We start from the raw sequence: 25,286 nt of genomic DNA, 5'->3' as shown, positions 1-25,286 counted from the left end.
AAGTCACTTTAACCTGAGCCTCAGTTTCTTCAATTGTAAAATGTAGATAATCACACATACTTTGTGAGTGTGTAGATTGGAGGTATTATTTGTAAATTCTCAATAAATGAGAGTTGTGAAAATTGCTCAAATGGGTACTAATCGATTCTCTAGACCAGTGGTTCTCAACCAAAGGCAATTTTTCTCCCAGTTGGGACATTTGGCAATGCCTAAGAGAAGGTTTTGATTGCTAGTACTATGAAGGAGGATGGGGTGGGGGGCTTCTGGCCTCTAGAGGTAAAGGCCTGGGATGCTGCCAAACATTCTACAGTGCATAGACACCCCCAACAACCACAAATTGGCTAACTCAGAATGTCCATAATGCTGAAGTTGAGAAACTTTGGTCTAGACTTAATATAGCAGCCCCAATTTGACCTACGAGACATGCCCAAGTGTGTTAATTCTCCTCTCCTTTGAAATGAGCCCCACTGTCCTCACTTCTCAGGCTCCCTTTCCCTGACTTTTTCAAAAACAGGGAAAAACCTAAACCTGTCTTTTGAGCAATAATTGCTCTAAGCCCTGCACAAAGGGACTCCACCCTGTGCTATCCTTGGGTTGAGAAACCAGTGCCCAGAGGATGTTTGTCATTTCTCTCTTTCTCTCGCTGCAACTTTTTTTTTTAATTCCTTTCTCCTTCCACAGAGCTATTGGAAATCAAAATCTTGAAATTAAAGGCTTGTCTGAACTGAGCACACAGAGATTGTCCTGCAACTGGAGTTTGCAATGCTGACTAGAGGCAAACCTGTGTCATAAATAAGAGTAATTGTTGCATGTTTTCAAAGATAAGCACTGCAGAGTATATATATAGTGTATAACTTCAGTTAATGTTAAATATGTCCTAAACAAGATACTATGTTATTTTTTATTTAGGAAGAAAGAAGCTTAGAGAAGCCATTTGACTATGTTCACAGAGCCAATGAATGGTGGGACTGAGCTTCAAGCCCAGGCTTGTCTGACCCCCAAGGTTCATCTTGATCCAAGTCTAAACTTGTGGTTCTCCTACTGCATCAGCATCACCACCTATAGGTCTGGTTAGAACAGTGCTGGGCCCTGGCTGGGTCTGGGATTGGCATGAGGACCTGCACTGCTAATAAATTACAGGTGATACTAATGCTACTGGTACCGGGAGCACATTTTTGAGATGACAAAGTGTAAATCACTTCATTCTGCCCTGCCCGTGAAGAGCTGTGATTATGAACCAGGGAGCACCTGGCCAAACTATTGCTCACCACTCTTCCTGTTCCTCTGGAGGGTTCTCACCATCATCGTACATGACCTGGTGTCTGAAGGACAGAGCACTGTAAGGCTGCTGAATAAAACACAGGATGCCAAGGGGTTCTAGCCTGCTATGTGCTGCTACACCAGAGCAAATAATTTATAAAGAACAAAAATCTATTTCTTACAGTTCTGGAAGCTGAGAAGTCTAGGATCAAGGCACTGGTAGGTTCAGTTTTTGGGTGAGGGCCTCTCACCGCTTCCAAGATGGCACCTCACTGTTGCAGCGTCCAGAGGAGAGCACTGTCCCCCGACATGGTGACAGGCAGGCTCCCCAAACCCCGTGCTAAGGCTCCTCTGTTAAGGTCTGATTACTACACTCACAAGGTAGGAGCTTCGTGGCCTAATCATCTCTTAAATACCCCACCTCTTCATACTACCACATTAGCAACACCCACACTTTGGAGACTATTCAAACCACAGTGCCAGGTAAAATTTAATTTCATATAAACACACAATTTTTAAGACAAACACAGCCCATATGCCAGGCATGGTGGTGCATGCCTGTGATCCCTGCCTCAGGAGGCTGAGGCAGGAGGATCATGGTGAGTTCGGGGCCAGCCTGGACTACACAGTGAGACCCTGTCTCAAACACACGCACAGACACACACACACACACACACACACACAAGCACAAGCACACACAAAAAATATGGCCCAAATATTGAGTGGCATTACGTTTGCTAAAAAATTGTTGCTTACCCAATTGGCTGTGCATCCTATCTTTTCCTTGGCTAAACCTGGCAATCTTACACTATTGCATTTGAGAGACCACGTTTCCTCCTGGAATGGATGAAAATACCCCCAAGCCCTAAAAATTCCACCTAACAGCAGTTCCCTCAGCAGAGGAAGACTTCACTTCCCTCTTGTCAAAAGGAGGAGGAATGTGGAGTTAGCAAAGATTGTATCCTTGCCATAGACAGCCACGCAAATGCAGTTACAATGTGCAGGGGTCCAGAGCACAGCGTGTATGCTCGACACAGCAGCTGCCCTTCTGTGAGCTTTCAGCCTCTGTGTCCCTTCTGCAGTCTCCAAGGGAGGGCTTTGTTCATCTCCTGGGCTGCTGAGGGGCACAAGGACTAGGAAGAGCAAGGGTTCATCAGTGCCCTCTGCTTGAGGACCAGAGAAAAATGACCCAGACCTGCCCAGCAGAAGAGACTCCATAAGAGCAAGGAGTAGGGACTGGCGGGGAGAGGGTTGGGGGAGGTTTTAAGGACAAAGGTGGAATTTTCCAGACCCAAGTTGAGATCCAGTAAATGGTCACAGGCCTCCTCCTCCTCCTCCCACTCTTGCTGGCTACATCTGCTCAGACAGCTGCTCATGGCCTCCCCAGGGATTAGGACTGATAGAATGGAGTTAGAAAGAGCATTTCAAGAGCTTCACTGTGCACCAGGCACAGAACCAATATTGTTCCATTTAATCTTTCAATTTCCCTATGAACTAGGTTTCAAGGTAGTCGGTCGTGTATAGAGACTCAGCGGCATAGAACTTGGGTATGAATTTTAAACCTGGTTCTGCCACTTCCTCTGATGTTGAGCCATATGAAATTGCCACTTTCATCAAAAACAGCTGAATACTGGCAGTTTCACGTGGTACAACATAATTGTGTGGTTATAATTTTGGTGAACTTCTTAAAATGGAAATGATAGTAGTGTTTCGCCACGATTGTGGTAATGAAATGATATAATGGATGGCCATGTTATATACTAAATGTAACTCAGTGTCATCACCATCACTGTCATCATTTTCATCAGCACTATATGTTTTGGCTGCACAAGGAAATGGTGCAATCCCAGACAGAGTCCCTTGCTACTGGGGAGAGGATTCAGTGGGATGAAGATAGCTCTTGAATCCTATGTCTGGAAGAACTTTTGGGAGTGACTGGAACATTATGCACTGTCTGACACAGTAGCCACCAACCATGTGTAGCCACTGAGCACTTGAAGTGCAGAGAGTGTGATTCAGGAAGGAACTTTTACTCAATTTTAATGGATTTCTTTTAAAATTTGAACAGGTACATGTGGCTGGAAGGTCTTCTATAGGCCTTTCTTCTGCAGTTATGGAGGTGTCAGCTTCTGAGACGTGTTTGTCTTTTTGAGGGGAAGAAGCACAAAGAAAAGAAGAGAAAGGAACAGTCTGCTTGTGCTGGCTGAAACTGGGATGGATTTTCAGGTCAACATGTGCAGAAGTGGAAATTAATGTGGTTGATCTGACTGGTGAGCCAGAATGGCCTGCTTTATTAAACAGTAAAGAAGGCAAAATCCTCCAAAGGATGAGCAACAACAATAGCAAAAAGCTCTGAGTAGACCAGCTCCATTATTCCCAAGGGTCCCACACTTCACCCTGGGCACATCTGGACTCCTCCACTTGTGCCAGCCCATGGTCATATACATCGTCTTAGACTTCTAACCCAAACCAACTAGAAATGCTGCCCTTGTTTTTTAACCTCAGCTCTAAGGGGAAAAAAAGTTAGATGTTCACAAGAAACATTTCCTTAAAATTAAGGGAAAGCATTAGATTATCACTTATTAAAGAGAAAAAGAAAAACATGTTTCCAAAGATTCTGGCTATATAGGAAAGTGGGTTTAAGTTCTGTTGAGCTCCCAATTTCCTTCTCCCAGGCTTACCCTTAGCCCCTAAATCAAGAAGAATGTGGTCCTTATACTCCAGTGATTCCTTCTCTCCCTGTGCTCTGATGTGACATCCCTAAGCCCCATGTGAATTTTGCATTCTGCTTTCTACATCTGGTCTTGTGTGCTTGCCCTTCTTCATTTGTTACTTAGTTTCCCTGCATGGCTGCATTGCCCTAGGAGTCTGTCTCTCCTGTCAGTATCACCCAGGCCCTTAGTGCCCTGGCAGGAAAGCCAAGATACCCAAAGACCCGAGGAGAGACAGTCCGGGTGTTTTCTCCCCACCTTCTCTCTGGCATTGTTTGAGGTGGAGGTTGAGTTCCTATAGCCGTGGTCCAGTTGAGCAGCACTTGTGTTTGGCCACAACACTGACAGACCCTTCGGGGGCCTAGGAGTGGTAGTGGCCTCCCACTGCGGCTAGTCCCTGAATGTCTTCCCATTCCTTGTTGGCTCCTTCATTCTGACCACAACTCTTTATTAAGATCTCTTCAGTTAAATAAATGTATCATCTATTTCCTGATGGGATCGTGATTAACATACTTGTATATTTTAAGAAAAAAACATATTGTTTGTATTCCCCAAATCACCACTAAAAAGATAGTAAGTCTTTATCTGAGAATCATTGCTCCCTACCATATTACCCCAGACTAAGAAAGACTGTCCTCAATTCTAGAGAGTAAGAGGCATCACAGCTCGTAGATGATTGGCAGGTCACTGGTGATTGGCACCTGTAAGTACTAAAATGATTGATCCTTCCGTCAAAGTCTTTCAGCTCTGCCCTCTAGGGAGCAGTTTTTGATTATTCAATCTCTTGAGTTTTCTTACTCAACTCTAGCCCACACATACAAATGGATTTTCATGAGTTATACTGTGCATAAACTCGGTTGGAATATGTACAACTAGGATTCGGTGTCCTCTGAAGACACTGAGAAATCACCTTGGCCAGGCTCCCACCCTCATGCAGAGGAGGTATATGTATTTTTTGTTTTGCAGGTGATATAACTGAAACCCAGGAAATGAAAGAAAATTCCTAGAGGTGTACCCGTTTCCCAGGCTGCCCCCCTTTCCTATGTCCGTAGCAAATATTGTTAATCAGCCACATTACTCTTTCCCATTTCTCGCCACAGCTCTCTAGCCAACAACATGAATCTGTCAAACTTGATTTGCAAGATTTATTTGCCATCTTGGCATATGCTCAGACTTTAAAAATAGGGAAGGACTGAAAGTCTATTGTCTCCTGTTCTTTTTGAAGATTTTTCTATACATCCATAAAAATCTGGGTGGACTATTTTTATGCTATCCTTAATACCTAGTAACTTTTAGTAAGTGAACTTTCCTGAGCCATGGTCTCCACATTAGCTTATGGAGGTAACTGACCTTTTTGGGACATTTTTTCTGATATATGAATGCAGAATACATCCCTGAAACAGTATCAATCATATTCTGGTAATGGATACCCAGTTTATGACAGCACTTATTCTTTTGGGGGGGAGAGTAAACAGAATGTAATTGATGTCCATATCCATGGTGTGCTCTTCTGAGGTGATCATCAAGGTTCACAGTCATTAGGTGGTTCACAAATACTTCAGTCTTCCTGGGATATGGGCGTGGCGGATGGCATTTTGCCACCACTTTCAAGTTCTGTGTGGCTAAATGGCTGTCTTTGGCCAAGCGCATGCTAGCCAAAAAGACTTGGACTGTAAGTCCCCGGCTTATGAACATTTGAGTTCCAAACTTTCACAGGTGTACTGTATAAGACTCACTTTGTCAGATTATGAACAAATCTGACTCACGAACGTTCTCCCGGAAGAGAATGCATTCGTAAGTCAGGGACTTACTATATTACTTCTGAGTCAAAGCATTTAATGGCTCCTTTTGTATCTCACATTTCAGTTCTCTTTTTCCGTTTTGTTTTTTGTTAATTGTGGAAACAGATGTCACGATGACTCTCCCTGAGACATGCAGTGTGCATGAGAAATATATCTTTGTTAGGTAAAGGAACTGAAATTTCGCAGTTGTTTCTTTCTAAATCCATAACCAGACCCATCTTGATGAATACTTTTTTTACGTCAAGGTTGCAGGGAAGATGATACTTGTCTGTCTTACAACAGAGAAGTGACCTGAAACATTCATGAGTCTTGAGTGTTCATGTTCCCATCCAACATAGTGGTGGATAAAAATACTGCTTAAAATGCATCGCATGCACATTGCTGAGCACTTTTCTGGGCACCTTATGCAAAAGAAATGTGTACACTTAGCAACAAGTCTGGCATACAAATGCCCAAAGTCATGCTCATCACTAGCATTGTCATCATTACTATGCAGTCCTTATGACAACCCGGTGAAGTAGGTAGAGCTTGTTATTATTTCCATTTGACAGAAAAGGAAACTAAGGCACAAAGTAATCAAATAATGTTCTCAAAATTTCAGAGGCAGTGAATAATGCACCAGGGCTGAACCCAAGTGTGTGTGAAACCTAAATCTTTGTCCTTTCCACACTGCTACCTATGCAGCCTCCTGAGGACTGCCAGAGTCTGTGCAGTGCACTTCTGGAACAGCTGTGCTTCCCACTGAAGAAGTGGGCATCCTGACATCAGAACTGTGCCCCTGCTTCCACTTGCAGCTGTCATAGGCTAATTTCCTGGGAGGGGAGAGAACAGCTTCTCCCCAGGCTTCACCAGGCCAAGTTAGGCACAGAAATCAAAACTTGGTATTCGAGAAGAGGATTATGTTTTTCTACCATTTACAAGATCCACTACCAAGAGAGATTTCTCTCTCCCTCCTTCATTTGCACAAAATCTCTAGGCTCATCTGTCATTTATTGCTATTTCCTAAGTAGCATGGGACAAGGGGAAAGTGACAAGTTTGCCCTGCTCTGCTCATCCCCCCGAGTTGCAGAGTCCGATCAGTGAGGAAGAGAGAAAACCCAGACATGGACAGAACCACCCCCGACCTCCGCACATCACAGTTTGCTCCAGGCCATGTATTTCATTAAAATGTAGGATGCTCTAGGGAATCTCGTGAAAGGGAACAATTTCAGTTTCCTATGTCTTGGAAATTAAAATTCTTTCCACAAAATAATTTGCTTTGTTCTTTGAAAAAAGCTACAGAGAGGAAAAAAGGGGTCAAAGGAATGAGAATGCAGAAAAGGAGTGGGAATGTGGAAAAATTAAAAGATATATAGAAGGGGGAAGAAAGACATTGAAATGGGGAAGGATGAAAGAAAGCATTAAGAGTTGCAAGGAGACTGGTTCTGTGCCTTCATTTACTCAACAATTTAGCTGTATTTTCATTGTTTTCCAAAATTTGAATTGGTACTATATTGCCAATCACCAATATATTGCTGAAGATATTTCATACAGCTCCTCTTTGCATTCCAACTGACACCCTCAGAGGAGCCTTGAACTCAATGTTCCCACATGTGTGTCTAGGAGCAGTGAGAAGGTCTCTGGGTGGATGTGGAACAGTAAAGAGATGGAAAGATCAATAGACCATAGGCCCTTTGACTGTAGGTCAAAGAGTTGTTGAACTTAAGACACTACAGAGAATGACCTGCAAACAAAAGCGATGATCAAAGTGGAACATTTGAAGTTGATTTTATGGAATGATTGCTCACCCTTAATGGCATGATCCAGAGTCAGACCATGTTACCAAGTGTCTGAAGTGAGGGAGAAGACAAAGTAAGATGAGGACATGAACAGTACTAGAGGTATATCTAGGTAGACATTAAAGTCTGAGAGAGTGGTGGTGATGGAGAAGTTGGCAGGAGCCAGATCCTACTCTTCAAGGCACTAGAGAGAAGATATAGAACTCAGGACAGGATTTTGATAAGGTAGAAAAGGGCCCAATGACTCACAATTCAAACTTAGTTTGAACAGTTAGAGAAGAGGGAGGCAAAATGTGCTGGAAGCAGCAATAAAGAGTTAGCAGGACACATGCTGTATTACAGGCCCAGTAGGTAAGAGCCTGTGGGTGGAAAACAACCAATATTTGAGAGGATTACCCAGAACAGTTCCCAGTGGGGAGCTAAGTATCTAACAGGCTCATCTTCACTTCACCAGGAAACTGAAATGGTATTGAGTGGTCAGATGGGCCAAGGATGTTTCCTATTCTGCCAGGCATCGAATAGGCCCACCTTGAGGTGAGAATATTCAACAATCAAAGGAAAGGTGAAGAGTATAGAGGGATGGCTGATGATTGACATTGGTTTTAAGGACTATAGAATTCCAGTTTTAGAATTTTGGAAGAATAGGAGTTAGGGTCAGAAAAGGTGAGGTCAAAATAAAAGTCAGGGTAAATGACTACCCAGTATTCCTAAGCTTCTCATGGTGACTGTTTTAAACATGGATGAGAAAGCAGTGAGGTGGTCCTGCAGGTCTTAGGGCAGGGGATGGGGCAAGGTGTATGTGTGGAAAGTGGGAGGGACGTGCTGTCACGGCTGCACCTCACCAAGGCTACTGATGGACACGGGGAGCCGATCCAAAGGTCAATCTGTCTGGAGAACCCAGAGAGGGGCGTTCCTCTTGGCCCCAGAGACTGGAGGGAGGAAGGTCTTCCAAGGGCCTTCCAGCCCTATCTGTCTGGATTCCTGCTACATCAAAGGCTCTAGTCCTTGGGAAAGTCACTTAACCTTGCTAAACTAGTTTAATAATCCATAAAGTAATCCAGTGAGAACTATTTCACAGGATTCAGCTGTGTCTGGAAAGTGTATGTGCGTAGGTACTGAGGCTGACCCAGCTTATGACTCAGCAGGTAACACACACCTGAGTTCAGATTCTGACTTTGCTTCTTGCTGAGGGCTAGTTGTTTAACACCTCTGAGCTTTTGTTTCCTTGTCAATAAGATTGGAAAACCATACCAGGTACATAGGGCTCTTGTAAGGAATCAATGGAAGGATAATATGAGTTATTTAGGTTTGATTTTTTTCCTTTTCTGGAAAAAAATTACAAAGCATAAAAAGGTAGTTTTCTCCTCGACCTCTAGCGACTTCTAGAGTGAATCATCAGACCTCTATGTTCTGAGTTCCCTGTCTCAAAGAAAATTAGGGGTTTCTCTGAGAAGTGTTCAGGACTGCTGCTCAGGCCTTTGGGAGGCTGGAAGGTATTAAGGAATAAGGTGAAATCCTGCTGGACTGGAAGCCAACAGAGACTGGAATTTGGAATTGACATTAGGCTGAGTGGCCCAAACCCAGGAGAAAGAGTTCAGTTCCATGAAATGGTGAAGAAAGGAGGGCTGGGTTCTACAGGGACGTGGCAGAGATTTATATGGCACTCTAAGGCAGACTTGAGAACATGCTGGACTGCTACTGGGATGACACATTTCAAGTCTTCACTTCTCTCCCAGCCCTGTCACACTGGTGGCTGTTTCTGAAACTTGAAGGTCAAGGGCACCATGTCAAATACAGAACAAATACGTTGCATATTTTTTCTCCCAATGTGTTCTTGGCTCAGAGTGTGGAAGGCCACCTGTTCAAGACACAGTCAGATGGCTACTGAGTCAAGGTTGCCCTACACACAGGTGTCCTTGAGGGTTGCTTTACCCTTTCAGCATGGGGTGGTGGCAGCTGCTGGTGGTGCTGCTGCCAAGCCAGATTCTGTGGGTAGCTGGGTTGAAGTCACTTTGCATCTGGTGCCTTTTCTCATTTATCCTCAATCTAGCCTCCAAATTCCGAGCTCTTTTTCTCCCCTCACCCCTCACATAACTGAGTGCCAAACAGCCAGCTTCTGTCTACGATTCTCGCTCAACTCACTTACTCCAGAGTAAACCAGCTGCCAAGCTGTGAGGACATTCAAGAAGCCAGTGGAGTAGCCTGTGTACTGATGAATCAGTCATTACCCAGTGTGAAATGAAGTCCTGCTACCCACCCCATCCAAAGAAAAAGCCTGGAAGCAAACTCCACAGCCCCAGAGAACTTCAGCACCAGCTGACAATTTGACAGCAACCTCATGAGAGACCTTAAAGCCAGAGCCACCCAGTTAAATCTCATCTGGACTTCTGCCCCACAGAAGCTATGAGATATATATGTGTGTTGCTTTAAGCTGCTAAGTCAGGGGCATTCGTCATGCAGCAATCAATTACGAATACATGAACACAGACCATCATCATTCTGTGTGTCCAGCCCTGAATTTCTCAAAGAGGAATAGGTAGCAGAGACTTAGAGAAGAAACTCCAGCTAGGGATTGCATCTGCACTGGGTTCCTGGAGTTCCTTAGTCTTCCCTTGGGCTGGTCCCAAACTGAGATCACAAGGCTTACCTGTGTGTATGTGAATTTCAGGATCCAGGGTGGTACCTCTGAGCTGCTTCCAATGTGCCTTAGGGGGAGAAAAGTTTCAAAAATCCACCTTTCTAGGTGAGACTAAAAACCTCCTCTAGAGGAGGGCTCTGAGGTGCTCCCATACAGAAGCCCTTGCATGTCTGTGAACTTAGTACGCAATGCCTACCTCACATATGTGGTGACACCAAGCTGACAAAAGTACAAATAAGCTACTCTCATCTCTCAAAGCGACATGGCAAAGGTAGATGACAGAATGCCTTGCAAACCACAAAACACTGTGCAAACGTTAATTAATGATGATAACAATAAAGTGAGATCTTATATATAAAGTCCTTCGAAGAGGGCCTGGCTGGCAGCCTTTATAGAAAACATGGTAGGGTTTATTTCTGTTGATAAGCCTTCCTCCAGAATAGTGAGAGAGAAGCAAGTCAAGTGGCAGCAGCAGGGTTAGGTGACTTCTGGGCTGTTCCCAGATGCTGCTTTTTCCCTAGGAAAACCCATTAATGCCCTGAAGCCCACACCCTGCTCCAGGACTAGGCCAGTGGGAGCTGGAGATCTCTGCAGCCGGCGGAGCCCAGGCAGGATGTGGGTCACAAAGCAGAGGCAGGGCAGCAACAGATCAGGGGGATTTGACAACTTCCTTCTTCCAGGATCTGAGGAAGCTGACAGCTGTCTGGATGGAGTGATAAGAAACAGAGTGAAAAGGCAGAAAGAGGAAACACAAGTTGTTTTTTTTAAATCCCTCTGCCCAGGGCTTGGGTACTGGTATTAATCTCGAAGTCTAGGATTAATGGGGCAAGCCAATACACATCTGCAAACCATGGTCTTTCTCTTGACATTAAGGTAAGGACTGGAGCTCTGACAGTGAGATAAGTTGAAATACATCTCCCTAAAAATGTTTAAGTCCTTATTCCCTGGGTCTGTGAATTGGAGCTTATTTGGAAAGAGGCTCTTCGACAGTGATCGGGTTAAGGTGAGTTATTAGAGTGAGCATTAATCTGATATGACTGTGTCCATGTAAAAATAGGACGCTGGCACACAGAGGCAGACAGACACGAAGGGAGCCTGCTGTGTGAACATGGGAGCAGAGACCAGGGTGATGCATCTGCAGGCCATGAGCAGTGATGATTGTCAGCAAACTAGCACAAGGACGACCCAGGAGAGGGTCCTACACACACCTTCCTTCACTGCCCCAGAAGGAGTCAAGCCTACCAACACAGATTTTAGACTTCCAGTTCCAGAATTGATTGAGCAATGAATTTCTGTTATCTAAGTCATCTAGTTATGAAGACAAGGCTACCAGATGCCATGAGCACAAAACCACAGGCTGAGCCTCTCCAGTGCCACTTCCTAGCGGTGTGACTTTGGGCCACTCACTTGCTTTATTGGGCCTTGGGTTTGTTATCTATTAAATGAGAAATTCCTCTGCCCTGTATGGATAGTCATCCAGAATCAAACAGAGTGACAAATCATCTGGTTACAAAGCATCTATTGCAATACCTGGATCTAGTCCTCACGCAAAAATGGCAGGAAAGTTAGGATGAGCAGGGATAACAGTTCATCTCATACTCCTTCACCCCTCACCATGGAAACAGAAGAACCAAGTTCCTGCAGTTGATAAGGATACAAAATGCTATAAAGGAAAAGACTCTACCACACTTCTTTTCCTGCACTTTTCTCATTGATTATACAGATTAATGGGTTTCATTTTGGCAAATTCATACATGCACATAATATCCTTTGGTCATTTTCATGCCCCTGCCCCAGTTCACATTTTTGGAGGGTTTTCAATGTGTATAACATATTTTGTTCATATCCATCCTTCCATTACCCACCCTTACACTTCTCCCTCCCTTCCTCCTGTCTAATAACAAGATTCCCTCCTATTTTCTTGTCATCTTTTTTAGATTTCACAGATTAGAATGAACATACAATATATTTCTTTATGAATCTGGATTATGTTGCTCAACATGATGGTCACCACCAGATGATCCATGTGTTTTTCTGTAAATGACAGAATTTCATTCTTCCGTATGGTTAAATAATGCTGTATTGTATATATATACCATATTATCTTTATACATTCATCTGTTGATGGGAATCTAGGCTGGTTCCATATCTTGGCTCTGTTGAATAAAATGGGTATGCAGATATATTTATAGTGTTCTGGCTTTAATTGCTTTGGGTTTATACCATGGAATGAGGTAACTGGATCAAATGGGAGCTCTATTTGTAGTTTTTTAAGGAAACTCCATACTGATTTCCATAGTGGCTATACCATTTAATATTTATATTTATATTCCCACCAACAGTGTATAAAGGTTCCTTCCTTTCCCCACTCTCCCATCCAGCAACCCAGCATCCTTGCCAGCATTTATCACTTTTTGTATTCTTGATATTATCTATTCTTACTACGGTAAGATGGAATTTCAATTTAGCTTTTTTTTTTTTTTTTTTTTTTTGCATTTTGCTAATGGCTAGATACATTTCTATTGCTGTGTAACAAATTGCCACAAACTTAAAACAATACTCATTTATTATCTATTATTTCACAGTTCTGGGGGCCAGAAATCAAAGAGGTTTGGCTGGGTTCTCTGGTTAGGGTCAGCTAGACCAGGTTCTTACCTAGAATCTGTGTGGCTCAATTGCTTCCTAGCTCCTGCAGATTGCTAGAAAAATTCAGTCCTTTGCAGTTGTAGGACTAAAGTTTCTGTCCTCTTGCTGCCTTTGAGGAGGAGGGTGGTCCCTCTCGGCTCCTCAAGGCCACTCACTGGTCCTTCCACAGGCCTACCCATCTTTGCAATGGAGAAGTGCTAGGATATCCAGTTTCTCTCGTGCTTCAAATATTTCCGACATTTGCCACTGGTTGCTCTCAAAAGGCCCTTGGAATTACATTAAGCCTACCTGGATAATCTCTCTGGGCCACTTGTTAAAGACAAGAAGGACTTTATTCAAGAAGAGTCTATTGAGATAGGAATACAGACAACTATGATGGGGTTTTTGCAGCAGGAGTGAGAGATTTACCTCAAATCTGAATACAAGGAAAACAAAATTTATATCAAGGAAGAATGGATAGAAAATTACTTAGGGGAAATATCAGGAGTAAGGGGAAATTCTGGTAAACCAACCTAATAGGATTCTTTCTGAAGCTTGATCGGGATGATAAGACATCACCTGAACATGGTGGAAAAGAGAACTTGCTCATATATCAAGGTTGATCAGATATCAAGAGTTGGAGATTCTGGCTAAACTAACTTACCAGGATTCTTGCTTAAATAGGACTCTTGGAGGATATGCCCAGAGATGAGGCCTGGTTGAGCTCGGAGGAGCCTCACTGGGGTTTGTCCAAGGAGAGACTCTTTGCCATATGCAAAATAATCTAACTGCAGAAGTAGCAACAAGCAGTGAAGGTCACCTTAAAATTCTGCTTGCCACACAACGTTCTCTCCCTAGCTCTGCCAATGAGTGGATGAACAACTCTGGCCCTTTTCCTTGCTGGGCCACAAATTCCTGTAAAATGCAAATAGTCTGTATCTTTCCCTACAATCAAGTCAGATCTCCCAAAGCTTCGAAAGATGTGTGTCCTCTTTGATGATTATGAAGAAATTTAAATTAAACCTTTGATGATTATGAAGAAATTTAAATGAAACCTTTGCTCACAGAGGAGTTGTGCAATCTAAACACAGGGTTATTCAATCCTCAGTGCAAATCAGACCACCCAGCAGCTTTAAAAATACTGATACTGGGCCCTATCCTCAGAAAGGAACAGGAAAACATTCTCCTCTACGTGTGGGAGTATTTTTTTTGCATTAAAAGTCTTGCAAAGGTGGGAAGGGTAGGGTTTAAGCAGTTGCAGATGGAGCCAAGTATGCACTGTAGCATCAGGCATTTCTACAAGTCATAACTTCAGTTCTGTACATTTGCTTCTGGTGGTGACTCTAGGTGTGAGCTAAGGACACAAGTGAGTAGACATTTCTACAGGGCCAAAACACTGTTTCAGACAAGTACCTCTCTGGGATATGTCTGTCTGGCTCCAAAGCTCAAGTATAGGCTCTTTGTCTTCAAAATATTGGTGGAATCTATCTCCTTGTTTAAACACACACACACACACACACACACACACACACGTTTAGCTCCAAAGCTTAAGTATAGCCCTTTGTCTTCAAGAGAAATGGAGAATCTGCAGAAAAATTCAGCTTCTCCAAGATCTAGAATCCAGACACTTGAAAATAATAACTTGGCAAAGAAAAAAAGAGAAGGAGATCACTGGAAGGAACTGACAGGAAAAATCAGAAGCTACAGAGAAGTTGGAAAGAAAATTCACAGTGCAGAAAAGAATGAAACAATCTGGACTCTATCCCCAGCTTGGAACTCATGGAGAGGGGCACCAGAAGCAAGGTTAGTACCCAAGGCTGAGAAAACCAGGGAGAAGTGACAGTGGAGCCCATCGCTGTGGTGAATTGCAAAAGCACTGTGGGGTTTTGCTCTAAGGGGACTCTTTCCACATGGCAGGCCACAGCTAGAGAGGGATTCCAGCATAGGTCCCCACTATATCACCAGCGTGCTTAATGGGGCACCATTCCAGGAAGGGGGTTATTATTTAAATCTTGGTCTCAGACAACTCAAAAGCAACTTCACTTCAGAGCTCCCAGTGTTTCCCTCCCATAGTGACTGAGAGAAGCCACAGGAGATAGCAGTAAACAAGGAACGGGATAAAAAGAGATCCCCAGAGAAGTTTAAGCTCGGGCCAAGAAAGTCATAGGCCAGCTACCCTTCAGTGAGAAGCCAGGCCCAAATTGAGCTGTGTTCAGAAACAGCTGGGTTGAAAATGTGGGCATTAAGTAGTGAACACTTGCCCTGCTGCCTGCATCCAGCACAGATCTGAGGCCTGTTTGCCTTCCCTATCTACCAGTGTGAGTATGACCATTGCCATAGCCTTGAGCAAACAAAGGGCCCATAGATTAGGGGTACACCTAACAAACCCACATGCCTTAAGGCAAGGCACAGAAAACCACAGCTTGCTAAACTCCAAAACTATGGATCCTGGAAGGACCACTCATTCAAAAATACAGAGAAACTTTTTTTTTTTTTTCTGTTTTTGGACCCTTTCCTTTTTTTTCTTCCCTCATTCTTCACTGGTTTACTGGGGTTTGATGGAGTTTCTTCATCATTTTATCTTTGTTCTTTCTCTAACTCTCTTTGTATTCTCTTTCCACTTAATTTTTATTCTCCATATTCTTTTTCCTCCCTTTTTTCTTCTATTTTGTTTCTCATTTGTCTTTTTCTCCTACCTTTATCTAGTTCTGTAAATATCCTTCTACTCCTCAAGAGGATCATTTGTCTCATTTTCATCTCCTCCATCTCATCACCCATTGTTTAATTTTCAAGTTGTTCATCATGCGCTCTTGCATTCTTAAATGCCTATATTGGTAAGAGTATAAGCCAGTGATAGCAAACCTCTTAGAGCTTTCAATGATACAAACAGCCTGCTGCAGCATGTGTGCCATAGTTTCACCACCACTGATATAACCAGTTACATAGTTAACTCTACATTACTACCGTTGAATTGTTTTCTACCATTAGTGGAAGTATAGTTGTCACATTTGGTAGATACTTGCTGTAAGCCAATATTTGGTTTGTCTTAATATTTATACTATTATTAGAGATTTATTTTCTAAGGTAAAGGGTGGTATATTATTGGTTCTTATGGTGTGCCAATATCTAGTTTGTCTTAGATGATATTACTGTTGCTAATATATTTGATAATGCCAGGGTCACATAGTTGTTACTCTTAATAGATTTTCTCTGGATGCCGATACCTAGATAACCTTTGTGACATTAACAACACTGCAGTCCATTCCAGGAAAACTGGGGGGTGGGCTGATTACACTATATCCTCACCTCTCCCAAATTAACAGTGATCTGATCTCAGGACAGAGGCAAAGGACTATAGTTAGCGACCCCTTGAGTGCATCACTAAAAAGCAGACTAACTAAAGGGATCTCCCTACTAGCAACAAAGTATTTCAACTATAAGTAACCACAAACCTATGCACAAAACAAAACAAACAAAAAAAACTATAGAAACATGAGATGACAAGGCAACAAAATACCTCCCGAAACTCCCAACTCCCCCAAACCTACTAGAGGGCATCAAAGGGGAAGAAAGCAGAAGCCACACAACAACATAGACAAATGAATAAATGTATTATATTACATTAACAGAAACAAGGACAAAAATCACATGATCATCTTGATGCAGAAAATGCCAATGATAAAATCTAATATCCATTCATGACAAAACCTTTGAAGAAAATAGGTTCAGAAGAACCATACTTAATCTGATAAAAGCCATTTATAGTAAACCTATTGCCAACATCATATTAAATGCAGAAAAGCTGAAAGCTTTCTCTTAAAAATCAGAAACAAGACAAGGATGTCCACCACCACCACTACTATTCAATATAATTTTTGAAACAGTAGCCAGAGGAATCAGGCAAAAGAAAAAATAAAAGGGATATATGTAGGTAAGAAATAAGTCAATTCATCATTATTTGCAGATGACATGACCCTTCTACATGGAAACTCAAAAAATTCCATCAAAAGACTCTTAGAATTAATAACCAAATTCTATAGCATAGCAGGTCACAAAGTCAACACACAAACTCAATAGCGTTTCTGTACACCAATAATAAACTCACTGAGAAAGAAATTAGGGAGATAATACCTTTCACAATAGCATCAAGAAAAAGTAAACATTTAGGAACTAATATAACTATGGAAGTGAAAAGACCCTTACAAGGGCCAGGTATTTAGCTCAGTGACACTGCTCCTGCCTTGCAAGTGCAAGGGCCTGAGTTCGATCCCTGGTACCCCCTCCCTCCCCCAAAAAACCCTTGCAATAAAAACTTCAGTACTCTAAAGAACAAAAGATTGAAGAGTACATCAAAAAATTGAAATACATCCACTGTTCCTTGATAGACAGAATCGATATAGCCAAAATGGCCATACTTCTGAAACTGATAAGTAGATTTATTGCAATCCCAATTAAAATACTAATAGCATTCTTCACAAAGCTAGAGAAAACAATCCTAAAATTCATATGGAGGCCAGACCCCTCCAGGCCTGGGCGAGCTCAGGAGGACTGGCCACGTGCCCCCTCCTCTGCAGCTGTGATGCAGCTCTGATCTCCGGTTGCCTGCAGCCTGGCTGGGCTGTGTAGGACACTCACGTGTATTCCAGAGCACCCATAAGGAAGCTCCCGACTGCCATTCCACTTTCCTAGGGCAGAGAAGCTGAGCCGGTCCCAGCACCTGGAAGGAAGCTCCCCCACTGCCATTCCACACTCCTAGGGTAGAGAAAGTGAGCTGTGCAGGCGCCAGAAGCAGCCCCCCGCCCACCACGTGGAAATGAGAAGACACATAAACAAGCCTCAAAACCAGACTTCCAGACCACCTAAGGCAAACCCAAAGGGAAACAGATGGAACAATCTGATACTCAACCACCTGGACTCCCTGAACAGGCAACAAAAGAGGATCTGGAAAAAATGAAATCAGAAATAATTTCTCAGATAACAACAGAGATTGTGCCCATAGTGCAAGACATGATTAATAAATCTAGAGAGGACACAGATAAAAAAAATAGAGGATCTGAGGAACATGATGGAATCCCAACATAGGAAACAAATGGAATCCATAAAAGAGATGCAAACAGATTTCCAGGAGATTAAAAACTCCATTGAAAGTCTATGCACAGAATGAACCAATGTGAGGACAGAATTTCAGATATAGAAGATAAGATTGCAATTAGTGACCAGGAAAAGAAAAATTGCTTTAAAATTGTAAGGGAATATGAGAAATCAATCCAGCAGCTGCTAGATGATGCAAAGAAGAATAACATAAGACTGATTGGAGTCAATGAAGAAAGAGGAGAGAGTACAGATGACATAAAAAAGCTGTTCACAGAAGTGATGGCAGAAAACTTCCCAAGCAGGGGAAAAGAACTTGACATACAGATAAGTGAGGCATATAGGACTCCAGCTAGCCTTGATCAAAAAAAATCTACACATCTACACATAATAGTTAGGATTCCAGAAATCCAACAGAAGAACAAAATTCTACAAGCAGTGAGAGAAAAGAAACAAATCACATACAAAGGAAAGCCCATCAGAATCACATCAGACTTCTCAACACAAACCCTCAAGGCAAGAAGAGCTTGGAGTGATATATTTCAAGTCCTAAAGGAAAACAGCCTCCAACCCAGATTGATGTACCCTGCAAATCTATCTTTCAAAATTGATGGAGAAATAAGATACTTTCATGATAAAGAGCACCTCAGGAGCTTCATGAATATCAAACCGGCACTCCAAAAAATTTCAGACAATACCCTAGGAAAAGACAATGAGGATTACAACCCCAGGAAACCCAGAAGAATGAATCCACTGGGCGTGACAAATTAAACCCAAAGGGGGAGAATCCAACAAAAAGAAAAAGTCATGACAAGGCTTGTAAAACTTTTAACTTCATCTCCCTAAAGAGGGTATAATTCAATCTTGTTATTGTACTGATTAATATTTTTCTGATTCTAGAGTTGCACACTTTTCCTTGTGCTGTACTGGCTATTTATCATCTTTTTATGTCTACTTTTTAATTGGGTTGTTTATTAATGAGCTGTAAGAGTTCTTTATATATTCTGGTCATAGGTTATATGCATTGTAAATATGGTCTGTTTAAGGACTTTTCATTTTAATGATGTCATTTAAAGTTCTACATTTTGATGGAATGTCATTTATCAAATTTTTCTTTTATACATCATGTCTTTTGTATACTAGGTGGTTCTTGCCTACCCTAAATTCATAAACATTTTCCCTTATAATTTCTTCTTAAAGTTTTATACTTTTAGGCTTTCATATTTAGGTTCATAGATCCCTTCAAGTTATTTTCATGTATGGAAATAAAATGTTGAGGTTAGTTTTTTATAGATGGATACCAGGTGTTCTGGTGCCGTTTGCTGAAAACACTATCTCTTCCTCAGCTCTTGAATTGAGTTTATAGTCTATAAAATGCTAATGTTAAATAATCTTTCAAAACTCAGTGGACCATATATGTGTGGTTCTATTTCTAGATTCTCTCTTTTATTCCAATGATCTATATGTCTTTCCTTACACCAACACTGCCTTGATTACTGTAGCTTTAGAAGAAGTCTTAAAATTAGGTACTAAAGATCTTCCAACACTGTTTTTTTGTTTTTTAACTTTTCTAGGTCCTTTGTACTCCTACATAACTTTTAAATTTCAATATCCAATTCTTCATTTATAGCAAATATACACAGGCCTGAATTTTTATATATACCTTGTGTTTTCTAATTCTGCTAAATTCAAATGCAAGTTCTAGGGGCTCCTAGAGATTTCTTAGTATTTTCTCTGTAGATGATCATTTCATCTACATATAAAGATTTAGCTTCTACCTTGCCAATCCTATCCTAATTGTGTCATTTAATTGCCAGACTATGTTGGTGGGGCCTAGGTTTCAAAGTTTAATGGACAGATAAAGTGTAAGCATATCTGCCCTTGTTCCCCACCTTAAGGAGAAGCATTGTATCTTCTCATTCATAAAAGGCATTCTCGCTGGAAGTATGGAGTATATGTCTTTAATCTGTTGAGAAGTTTCTGTTCTACTTCTAGTCTCCTGATAGCTTTTACCATGAACAGCTGTGGAATTTAGTCCAATACTTCTTCTCCAACTAGTGACAGGATCATATGGCTTTTTCCTTTCCTCTGTTCAAATGATGACTTTTGGGGGTGGATCTTCCAATGTTGAACCAACACTGCCATCCCTATAACAAAACCACTTTCTACATACTGCCAGATCTGACTTCTAATAGTTTGTTTTCTTAAACAAATTTCTATCTATGTTCATACCTTTTTCTTCTATTATCTTTATCCAGTTTTAGGATTAGCATAATGTTGATTTCCTAAAATGAGGGGAGAAGTGTTCTTTTTTTTCTGCTTTAAATGTTTCATATAATTTATCAGTTAAAATGTTTATGAGCCTGCTGTCATATAGGTAGGTTTTCAAGCTAGGAATATACTTTCTTTAATAGGTGCTATTCAAATTTTATATTTCCTCCAGAGTTAGTTTCATTAATTTGTCTTCCAAGGTACTTCTTAGAAGTTGTCAAATTTATTTCAAAACAGAGTTTTGAAATATGCTTTCTATATCCTTTTAAATTCTGTAAAATCTGTGGTAATGTCTCCTAGGTCTTGATATTTCAATTTTAAAAATGTATAATTGATATTGTGTAATAGGAAGTAAAGGTCTAAGGGAGCAGGGGAGGTGAGAGAGTTAGGGGAAAGGAAAGAAGGGAAAAATATGAGAAAATGAAAAAAATGGAAACAAAATCTTTGTAAACAGAGAAGGGTGGAGAGGGTGAAAGGAGGGCAGGGGAAGGGGAAAAAAAAAAAGAACCAAGATACTCATGTGATGGTACAAGATCCCAATGATGTATGTAACTGTATTTTATACCGAAAATGTACCAATAAACTTAATGGGGGGAAAAATTCATATGGAACCAGAAGAGACCTAGAATAGCAAAAACAATCCTAGGCAACAAGAGCAAGACACAAGGCATCACAATTTGAGACTTTAAGCTAAAGCTACAGTGATGAAAACAGAATAGAACTGACAAAAAATAGATATGTGGATCAATGAAATAGAATAGAAGATGCAGAAAAGACTCCAAGCACATTCAATTATCTGATCTTTGACACATGGGTCAAAAACTTATGCTGGAGGAAAGATAGCCTCTTTAATAATTGGTGCTGGGGGTTGGGTGTGGTGGCACTTGTCTGTAATCCCAGCACTGGGGAGACTGAGGCAGGAGGATCATTGTGAGTTCAAAGCCAGCCTGGACTACATGTTATAGGGCCAGGGAGAACTATAGAGATGCGCCACATTCAGAATTGAATGGAGTCCTTTATTACAAGCCAGCTGATCAAGAATGGCTCATGTCACAAAATTCTTGACAAAGGAAAGGCAGTTTGCAGGTCCTTTTAAGGGCTCTTCTGTTTAGGGAGGGCTCAGGGAGAGGGGGGAGCACAAACAGAACTTCACAAGAGCAGAACTTTGCTAAATCAGTGAGGGTCAGGGACAGTTTCACAAGTTTAATTAAAACAAAATGTCACACGGGTCCAGGGTCTTCTGTTTACAAGGCAGTAAAGATAACATATTTGCAGATTCACACAGGATACAGCAGTCTGTGATGCATTAACTGACAGGACTCCCAAGGGGGAAGGGGAAGGCAACCACCAGAATTACTCAACTTTACACAAATGGAGTCAGGTTGGCTATCAATAGTAAGACCTTCTCTCAAAAAAAATAGTGCTGGGAAAACTGGTGTTCATATTGCAAAAGATTAAATCTAGACCCATACTTTCACCATATATTAAACTAAAAATGGATCAAATATTTAAGTATATAAACAGAAACACTTAATCTGTTAGAAGATAAAACAAAACTCTTGAAGACCTAGGCATAGGCAAGAATTTTCTGAATAGAACTCCAATTCCATAAGAAATAACACCAAGAATCAACAAATGGGATATATCCAATTAAAAAGCTGCACAACAAAGGAAACAACTGACAGAATGAAGACAAAACCTACAAAGTAAGAAAAAAAATTCCAGCTATTCCTCAGAGGACTAAAATCTAGAATACATAAACCAATAAAAAAATTAGATCCCAAAATAAAAGACTCAATCACAAAATGGGCAACTAAAATGAATAACCACTTCTCAGAAGAAAAAATACAAATGGCCAGTAAATACATGAAAAAATATTCAACACCTATGGCCATTAGAGAAATGCAAATTAAAACAACACTGAGATTTCATCTTACTACAGAAAGAATGGCTGTCATCAATAAATCAGATAACAACAAATGCTGGTGAGGCCACGGGGGGATAAAGGAGTACTTCTGCATTGCTGGTGAGACTGTAAACTAGTACTATTGTGGAAATCAGTATGGAGATTCCTCAAAAAACTAAAACATGAAATTCTGTTTGACCCACCTATTCTTTTTCAAAGTATCTTTCTGAAAGAGTTAAAGACATCACATTACAGTGATACAGGCATACCCATGTTTATAGCAGCACAATTCACAATAGATAAATACTGGAAGTGGCCTATATATCCATCAACAGACAAGTAGAAAGAAAATGTAATATTTATATATACAATGCAGTACTACTCTGCCATAAGGAAGAATGAACATAAGTCATTTGTAGGAAAATGGATACACCCTAAGACCATGTTAAGTGGAGTAAAACAGATACAAAAGCTTAAATAATGCATTATTTATCGTATATGAAAAATCCAAAATAAAAGACAACAACTGGAAAGCGCAAGATAGATCTTTTGTATATGGGAAGGAAACCAAGAGATGGAGAGAGAGAGAGAGGAGGGAAAGAAGATAAAGAATTAAGATGTGTTATGTTAATGTAACTACTTCTCATGAAGAATGTGATCATTATGTACTATGAACATCTACAAACATAAAGTCTCAAAGTAAAATAAATGCTTTAGTACACTAGCACAAAATAAAAACAAATGGATGGAATGTATCTCTCTAAGTATCTCTATGTATGTATATAGAAATATATACATATATAAATACATACATATATATATTTCTATATGCATACATATATGTATATATATGCAATGACAATATATACACATTACATAAGGCATATATATATTTATATATGTATATATTTACATACCTTATGTAATGTGTGTATATGTCGTTGCATATATTATACATTTTTATTAGAATAGATGTGTACATATTTACATATAGATAAATGATAGATGATAGATACAACTTTTCTTATTTGATAAAAGTAGGACAGGGGACAGTTGATTATATTCTTGGTCAAAGTCTTAGTGTACAGACCTTTTCCTTGCAGATTTTAGAAGAAATGTAAAAATCTTTGTAATGGGTAAAAAGGATTATTGAGTGTGCTTTAGTAGATTGGTAGGTGCTTGGAGGAACCTTCCGGGAATATCCAGTTTTAAAGAGGGCTGGACCTTTCACTGTTTTGACTATTTTACAGTGCTACAGAGATAGAAATTAAGTTCTTCAGGTCTGATGAGATGTAAGTAATTCTTATTAGAAGTGCAAAAATTTTGTAAATTCTAAATGGAAGTAAATGCCCTTGGAGAAAAAAAAAAGATCCAACAGATTATCACTCTGTGGATATTGATGACTTTTGTACATACGAGCAAGTTTTTGTAGCTTTTGTTATAAAACCTTTGTCTGACACAAATTAAGGCCTCCTTATTTTTCTTTGAAGGGAAAAAGTTTTTTGTATATAAGAAATTCACATGTAAATAAGCTTCTTTATGTTTTCCTTTTGTTAATCTGTCTTTTGTTACAGAGACCACAGCTGAAAACTTTAAAGGGTAGAGTGAAAATTTTATTTACCTCCCGTACAGCATGGTAGGTCCAGAGTCTGGGTGGACATCTGGCCCATGGCTGTTCTCCACTGGCGTCCTCGACTAAAGTAACAGAGCCCATTTAGTCTTCGCTCCTCATCTCATAGCCTAGGGAACTCTCTCTCTCTAGGGTGTTGTTGTCAGAGGTCCAGTCTCTGGCTGACATAGGGTGTACTTGTTCCTCCTCATGCCCACCACACAGCCTCTGGGGCAGCTCACAGTCATTCTGACTGCTGTCTCATGCCCTTGGAACATTACAGGACGTTGAATCTGGGGTACCAACCTAGGCCCCCTTTGCCTAAATATGCCACTACCTCTGTGTTGCCATAACCAGTGCTCCCACATGGGAGTTTCTCTGAAATCTCCCTCAAACGTACTCCAGGAAATGAGGCACAAGTTCCCAATCCTCAGAGCTCAAGTTTACTGAGATCTTGTGTTTCCTTTCAACCCACCTGCTGAGAGGTTCCAACCCAGCAGAACGTTCATTTCCCTCTCAAAAGTCTACAGCAGTTGCCCCCCGACCCCGGCCTCTCCCTTAAGTCCCATCAAGTCATCCCTACCCAGCCCAGAGAATTTCTGTTGAAAAGAAACATAACATTGCCCATAGGTCCTTGGTTAGAATGGGGCCTGTTACAAAAGACAGATTAACAAGAGAAAAGCAAACTGATTTATCAAGTTATAATTCATATATATGAATTATATATATGAGAGCGTTCTCAAGTGGTTCTCAAAGAGGCGGCATTGAATTCCAACTTAAGTAACATCTCGAACAAAGAGCAATAGATTTTTAGAGACATGAAAGACAAAGGAAAAGAGTGTGAGTGCTCTCTAAGCAACTGCTTGGGAAAAGCCAAACAATTAATAGCTGCTCATGAAGCTTATCAATGTGGGTTCCTCTGGTATCATCACCAGGGAATAAAGCTGTCTTCAGTGGTTAATATTCTGCCTGGTAGAGAAGGGGGCAGGATACCTTTCATCTTTGTCAAGCTGTGTCCCACTTTTGGTAAACAGAGAAAGTGTGTCTGTGTGTACGTCTTCGTAATCGTCTTCAGCTCAGTACTCATTCATATTCGGAGGCAAATTCTGGTCTCCCACACTATCATCCTCTATATGGCAGAAATCTCTCTTAAATTATCACATATTTCTTCTATTGGCACAAGCTATTTTCTGAGTCCCCTAGACCTAGCCTCAATCCCTTTTATTATTATAAGGGAAAGAGAGACAGGTAGAAAGAATAATGAAATGAAAATCCACCAGATTCAACATCCATCAACATTGTGCTCCATTTGACTTTGGCAATGTCGCTCCTTGTACGTGTGCCCACCAAAATGTTGTTGTGCCTTCTTTCCCGCAGAGATATGGCCTGTGTTTTGAAATTCCTTAACAATTGAAGTATTATCTTTTGCCATACAACAAATAGCCTATTTCTGAGCAAGTGTTAGCACCCGTTAATACTTCTTCCTGAATTGTTAACTTTTGTCATTAAAAGAAGGGAAGGGAGAATAAAAAAGGAGGAAAGGAAGAAGAAGAAAATAGCCTCCTCTTCCTCTAAAAATACAAATCTCTTTAAAT

General features: G+C 40.9%; 1 protein-coding gene across 1 annotated transcript in view; it reads right to left on the bottom strand.

Moving 5' to 3' along the window:
* The window catches only part of Pum3 (pumilio RNA binding family member 3), a 142,999-nt gene that overhangs the window by 25,089 nt on the left and 92,624 nt on the right, over positions 1–25,286 (bottom strand). The window lies entirely within an intron of this gene.

This window comes from Heterocephalus glaber, unplaced genomic scaffold, assembly GCF_053883595.1.
Source record: "Heterocephalus glaber isolate CG9 unplaced genomic scaffold, H.glaber_assembly_v1.0 deba00001481, whole genome shotgun sequence".
Taxonomy (NCBI): Eukaryota; Metazoa; Chordata; class Mammalia; order Rodentia; family Bathyergidae; genus Heterocephalus; species Heterocephalus glaber.
This window is presented reverse-complemented; position numbering and strand designations above follow the sequence as displayed.